Consider the following 7,642-nt stretch of genomic DNA (forward strand, 5'->3'; position numbering starts at 1 on the left):
CAACTACGACCGGACGCAGGAATTAAATCGGATTTATGAGAACCTCCTCCCGGAATATAAATTGTTCACACGCAGGCACGAGTTCGGGACGCTGACCAAGTTGACGCAGTTAGTAACGGAATACGAAATTATCCGGGACCAGGACCAACGCCGGTATGCGCAGATGATGACAGCATCGAGGACATCAAGGACAACCACTACGAGGAACCCAACTCCGTCGAACCCAGCATCAGGAGACCGCCGCACCGAGGGACCGCAAGCATCCACCGCCCTGGTACCCGTGGCCACCGAAGTTGCCCACCATCGCATCGAAGAAGGACCCAGAATCGACGTCCGGACTGCCTGCAGGAACTGTGGACAAACGGGACACTTCAGCCAGGAGTGCAGGAACGCACGACTCCTATTTTGCTGGGACTGCGGCCGCCGAGGGACACGGACGATCGACTGCTGCCGAGCCAAGCCTGCGGGAAACGAGGAGCGCCTCCACTCACCCAGGGAACGGGTGGAGACAGCGCCCACTTTCCCGACGCGACAATAAATCCTGTCCTCCGGTGCGAGGGGAGCCGGATAGTGGCCTCCGTGTCCATCGAGGGTCAGGCTATCCGCGCCACCATCGACACTGGAGCCACGCGCACTTTCGTCAACGAGAGGATTGCAGCGCTGGTCAGGACCGACCATAATCAGCGGGCCGTGATCACTCAACTTAGCCTTGCGGACGGCAGCAGGAGGGAGATCACACAGGCTCTTCACGTCACCATCAGTTTGGGAGACCGGAGTGTGACCATGCCGGTTCTGGTGCTGCCCTCTACGATCGACGACGTACTCCTGGGAATGGACTTCCTAAGCCAAGCGGAAGCCAACATCGAGATCAACCAGGTGAGCCTTAAAATAGGGCCCGGTCGAATAGCTCCTCCCATCGCGAACGCGGACCCCACGGCGCAGCGGCGACCAGCCCCGCCAATCTCAGCGAACGCGGACCCAACGGCGCAGCGGCGACCAGCCCCGCCAATCTCAGCGACCTCCACGGCGCAGCGGCGACCAGCCCCGCCAATCTCAGCGAACTCCACGGCGCAGCGGCGACCAGCCCCGCCAGTCTCAGCGAACCCCACGGCGCAGCGGCGACCAGCCCCGCCAACCTCAGCGAACCCGGACTCCACGGCGCAGCGGCGACCAGCCCCGCCCAGCTCAGCAAACCCGGACTCCACGGCGCAGCGGCGACCAGCCCCACCAATCTCAGCGAGTCCCGGCCCCAAGGCGCCGCGGCAATCAGCCCCGCCAACCTGCACGAGCCCTCACCAAGAGACACAGCAGCGAGCAGCGTCGCAAACCTCGGCAGACCCAGTTGCCAGGACACGGCGGCCCCGCCGCAGGCGGCCACCAATCATTCAACGGACACAAATGGACATGCAACCAGAGAGGAACTCGGCCGTAACCACGAACGAGGACAGCATCGTTATCCCGAGGGCTACCGCGAGCCGGTATCACCACGTGCTCCCGCCACCACGCGCGGAAGCCATGCAGAGGAACCCCTTCAGACTGTCAGCAGGACTACCAGCAGTGGCTATCAACACCCCCGAGGAACCGTCGACGAGAGCGACCACCGTCGTCGTAGAGGAGGGCCTGGACGCCGCCAGGAGAGAATTGGACGAGGAACTGGACCGGTTCAACGGACTCACAGGCGTATCCCATATCACGGAGCACTCGATTGTCATGAGGGATGACCGCCCAATCAAGCAGCGGTATTTCACTAAGAATCCAGCGATGCAACGGATCATAGATGATCAGGTCGACGAGCTTCTGCGCGACGGCAGGATCGAATCCTCGAAGAGCCCCCACAGTGCGCCAATCGTACTCGTCGGGAAGAAGACTGGAGACGTCCGCATGTGCGTGGACTACCGGCAGCTGAATGCTCGCTCGATTCCCGATGCATACCCACTGCCCAGGATAAACCACATCCTGGAAAAACTACGGAATGCCAAGTACATATCCACTCTGGATCTGAAGAGCGGGTATTGGCAGATTCCGATGGCGGCCGCCAGTCGGGAGTACACAGCTTTTACAGTGCCCGGACGGGGCCTGTATCATTGGAAAGTCATGCCCTTCGGGCTACATTCGGCACCTGCAACGTTTCAGCGAGCATTGGACGGTGTCATCGGACCTGAGATGGACCCCCACGCGTTCGCGTATCTCGACGACATAATTGTCGTTAGCAAAACCCTCGAGGAACACATGCAACACCTACGGGAGGTACTTCGCCGGCTGCGCGCCGCAAATCTGAAACTCAACCGGGACAAATGTAAATTTTTCCAGCGAAGCATCGTGTACCTAGGACATCAGATCAACGAGGATGGCATTCATACCGACCCGGAGAAAATAGCCGCTATACAGGCCCTTCAACCACCGTCATCAATCAAGGAGCTGAGGAGATGTCTTGGTATCGCCTCATGGTACCGGAGATTCGTACCAAACTTCACCAACATTGTGCAGCCGATGACCAAACTGTTGAAGAAGAGCCAGAAGTGGACCTGGGAGGCGGACCAGCAACGAGCGTTCGAGGAACTGAAATGCAAGCTATCAGAAGCACCCGTTTTAGCTTGCCCGGACTTCGAGCAAAAATTCACAGTGCAGACGGATGCAAGCGACTTTGGATTAGGAGCAGTGTTGACGCAGCAGATCGAAGGCCGAGAGCGGGTCATCGCGTACGCCAGCCGACGACTGTCAACGGCCGAGGGAAACTATTCCACGACAGAGAAGGAATGCCTGGCAATCGTGTGGGCGGTGCGCAAATTTCGATGCTACCTCGAGGGGTACCACTTCGATGTGGTCACCGATCATCTGGCGTTAAAATGGCTCAACGCTATCGAGAACCCCACCGGTCGCATAGCTCGCTGGGCCTTGGAGCTGCAACAATATCGCTTTGACGTACACTATCGACGAGGAAACCAGAATGTCGTCGCCGACGCACTCTCCCGGCAACCACTGGAACGCCTACAACAGGCCATCACGGAACAACGCCCCTGCGCATGGATAGATAAGATGCGGACGAGGATCGCCGAGGAGCCGGCCAACTACCCCGAGTACGCACAGGAGAACGACCAGCTGTACCGACGCTTCGGGAACCGACCGGAAGAGGAAGACTACATTCCTTGGAAGCTGTGCGTTCCTCAGCCACTTCGAGCGCGCATTTTGCAGGAGTGTCACGACCAACCAGCAGCGGGACACATGGGAATCCGGAAGACGGCCAGGCGGATCATGCAGAGGTACTATTGGCCTGGACTTTTCCGTGACGTGGTCAGGTATGTCCGCAGGTGCGAAACTTGCCAGAAATTCAAAGCCAGCCAGCTGAAACCACCGGGACAGATGTTCACCCGCGTGGTGGCGGAGTCGTTCGACACGCTGTGCGCCGATTTTGTGGGACCTTTGCCTCGATCCACCCATGGCAACACGATGTTGCTGGTCTTCTTCGACGCTTTCAGCAAGTGGGTCGAACTTGTTCCCCTTCGCAAGGCGACTACAGCTCACCTTTCGCGGTCATTCCGCGAACGAATCTTGGCCAGATTCGGGGTGCCCAAGACGTTTGTCTGCGACAATGGCACACAGTTTACCAGTAGAGCATTTAAGGAGTTTGCCAAACAACTCGGTATGAACATCCAACACACCGCCCCGTACTCGCCGCAGCAGAACCCCACGGAGCGCGCCAATAGGACTGTCAAGACGATGATCGCGCAATACATCGATGGGAACCAGAAGACCTGGGACGCAGCCTTGCCAGAGATAAGCCTCGCCATCAACTCCAGCGCCTCGGACACCACTGGATTCAGCCCAGCGTATCTACTACAAGGCCGAGAGCCGAGACTGCCGGGGTCCCTTTACCACGAGGTTACCCCACACTTGGGTCGAGAACCAGCGACACCCACCGAGAAGGCGACGCATCTCCAGGAGATCTTCAAGGCCGCGCTGGAACACACAAAGCGGGCTAGCGAAAATCAGGGCAAACACTACAACCTGCGCCGACGCACCTGGAGGCCGGCCATAGGTGACCTGGTACTCCTCAAGCAACACCACCTCTCGAAAGCTGCGGAAGGATTTGCGGCCAAGCTGGCCCCACGCTTCGACGGACCATTCAAGGTTGTCAAATTCATCGCTCAGAATATCGTCCGACTCCAGGACCCAAAGACCAGACGCAGACGAACCGCCGGTCTGGCCGACCTCAAGGCATTCCACGAGGAAGACATCGACAGTGAGCCCGAAAGCGCCGAGGACATCGCCAAATGAACCAGGTTTGGGGAAAACGGGTAGACCTAGTAAACTTGTAATCCTAACGTTAAGTCTCACAGCCAGTTTGTATACCGCACTCCCAAGGTTAGTTAGACAGGTCCCTAAATTAATGTTACACTTTCATGTCTGACAGACATGCCGCGACACCACAGGCGCCAGCTCGACCGTAGCTCGCGCCATCGCAGGCAGCACGGGCGACATGCCCGGGAACCGAGGGCTGGGGAAAATGACGTCGCCACTCCCGAGGGCCCAACGGGCCCGATGCAAGTATTGGAGGAGACCCTACCAACACCGGTTGGGGTGATACCACGGGAGTCGCCCATCACGCTGAGCGACGACCTTAACCAGGAGGACATAGCGTACCTCGAACGCTACCTGGAGGGCTTCGACGCCAACGGCGAACCATTGGCGCGGGTGACGCCGTCCGACACCGCGTCCATGGACACAGACGACGAAGAAGTCCCGGTCGAGGCCGACAGGTTCCCGAACCTAAATCGGCGAGCTATCAGCCCGATGGTTGAGGTCACCGAGCACGTCCCGATCGCGGAGCTGAGCGCGAGCGCCTGCGATCTCACCGAGGACGCGGCGACCCATCCACCCCAACCATATACGGTAGCGGTCGTGGATATCAGCGACGACGAGGACGACGAGGATGACGAGATCCCTCGTGGCGCGGGGCCCGCCCACAATGATCCCCCACCAGCGTACGGGTCGGTAGCGAGCGACGAAGAACCACCGCCAGCCTATGGATCCTGGGAGGGATTCCAAGAGCCCGAGATCGCCGCGCCGGTAACCCCAGCCACATCGACCACCGAGGGCACTCGCGTGGAGAACCCCACTTTTGGCTGCGTCGCCCGAAGGACGCTCTTGGAAGGCGAATCCGCCCGGTGTCTACGTATGGACGTGGATGAGGATGGCCCCTGCACCTCGGCCGAAGCTCGGCGGCGGGAGGGAGCCCGACAGACGCAGCGTACAACCAACGACGCGGCGAGGGATAACGCCGAACACGCCCGGATGCCACCCGGGGAGTCCACTCCGTCCCGACCACCCAGACCCACCACCCACCGAACGCACCAAAGCGAATGGGTGCCAATCCCAGCCGCCTGGAGGATGCACCTCGCGGAACCCCACCGGATACCCCGGCGCGTGCTGGAGAGGTTGCAAGCGCGAGTTGCCCGCAACCGAGGTCGCAACATTCGGGTGCTGGAGTCCGGGAACGGACAGGACTACCGGGTGCGGATCAATACGAAAAACGAGGTCACCATCTCCTTACGCCCGGCGAAGTGAGGGGGGTGTGACGCCCCAATTTGGGCCCCACAATCTGGACATGTATATATTTTTCATATTTTCTTCTTAGAGTTAAGACCTTAGTTAGTAGATGTAAGCCCATGAAGTTCCTCATTATTCTTACGTTATTCTAATAAATAAGGCTAGGCTAAGTACAAATCAAAACGAGCATCACTGACAGCAAGGGGCGGGGAGAGTACGATAGCATGCAGAACGAGAGAACAAATCTAAGCTCCGACGCAATTGCGTGGACCGACGCCAGCGCAAGCATCGACCAGCCGAGCAGAGGGCAGCGGCACTGGCGCCGAAACCCGAAAAAGTCTACGACGCAATTGCGTAGGCCGGCGCAAGCACCGATCGCCCGGGCAGAGGGCGACAGAGCGCACTTATACTATGAAAATGCAGGCCCCGCTCGGACTAGCATAGGGCGGCCAAGCGGGAGAGAGTGCATACAACGTAATTACGACGCACTAAAATTTGTCGCCGATCATGCGAGCAAAAGGTAGCCGAGCGAGAGGGAGGACATGGAAAATAACTGCGACGCATTAGAATATGCAAAAGGGCCGATTGTGCGAGCAGAGGACTGCGGCAGAGGACGGCGGCAGAAGACTTTAACTTTGGCTGCTAATGAGTTTTGAGGAGAACAATAAATCAATTATCTTCGAGGATCGGTCGCGACCACACGCACTTCAGCACCCGTTCGACACGGCTCTGCGTACTCTGGACCACGTGCCAGATCCCTTCGACAGTACACCGGGAAAGTGAATCACACCTCGCACACCTCGCACGCTTCGCACACCTCGCACGCTTCGCACACCCCGCACACCTCGCGCACCTCGCACACCTCGCGCACCTGGCACACCTCGCACATCGCAACCCCAGCGCGCCCCAACACGTGGCAGGCCCCGCGCCGCCCTTCGTGATCTACGCGAGTGGAACCATCACCATCGAAGGAGGCCCCGCTCCAGCATCCGGGACGCCGACTCTCCCGCCCCGAGTTTGCTAAGAAATCTGTCTGAGTGAGTAGTGCTAGAACACACAGGAGTGCGGTATAGGCAGGGACCATTTTTTTATCATTAAAATAAAACACGTGTATATGAAATTGAAACACCCTCGCTTGCATATTCATTCCCGTGCCCAGTAGTTAGAGCCGGCAGCCATTTCCCAATTTCAGGGTCCCATCCGCCCCTTCCCTTTGCCCACGTGGAACCCGGTGACTGCAGCCAGGCGTCCAGCCTCTGCTCCCGCTTGTGTGCCACGCCCCTTTTCCTGCCCACGTGGAACCCGGTGATCGCAGCCAGGCGTCCAGCCTCTGCTCCCGCTTGCGTGCCACGCCCCTTCCTCACGTGGAACCCGGTGACCGCAGCCAGGCGTCCAGCCTCTGCTCCCGCTTGCGTGCCACGCCCCTCTCCCTGCCCCACGTGGAACCCGGTGATCGCAGCCAGGCGCACAGCCTCTGCTCCCGCTTGTGTGTCACGCCCTTTTCCTGCCCACGTGGAACCCGGTGATCGCAGCCAGGCGCCCAGCCTCTGCTCCCGCTTGCGTGCCACGCCCCTTTCCCTGCCCCACGTGGAACCCGGTGACTGCAGCCAGGCGCCCAGCCTCTGCTCCCGCTTGCGTGCCACGCCCCTTCCTCACGTGGAACCCGGTGACCGCAGCCAGGCGTCCAGCCTCTGCTCCCGCTTGCGTGCCACGCCCTTCCCCTGCCCACGTGGAACCCGGTGACCGCAGCCAGGCGTCCAGCCTCTGCTCCCGCTTGCGTGCCACGCCCCTTTCCCTGCCCCACGTGGAACCCGGTGATCGCAGCCAGGCGCCCAGCCTCTGCTCCCGCTTGCGTGCCACGCCCCTTTCCCTGCCCCACGTGGAACCCGGTGATCGCCGCCAGGCGTCCAGCCTCTGCTCCCGCTTGCGTGCCACGCCCCTTCCTCACGTGGAACCCGGTGACCGCAGCCAGGCGTCCAGCCTCTGCTCCCGCTTGCGTGCCACGCCCCGTCCCTGCGTGTACCCCGGCGACGGCAGCCCGGCGTCCTGCCGCTGCTCCCGCGTGTGTGCCGCTTCCGGCGACCACAGCCAGGCG

Source organism: Drosophila ficusphila, unplaced genomic scaffold (assembly GCF_018152265.1).
Source record: "Drosophila ficusphila isolate 14025-0441.05 unplaced genomic scaffold, ASM1815226v1 contig_470, whole genome shotgun sequence".
In the NCBI taxonomy this organism is placed as follows: Eukaryota; Metazoa; Arthropoda; class Insecta; order Diptera; family Drosophilidae; genus Drosophila; species Drosophila ficusphila.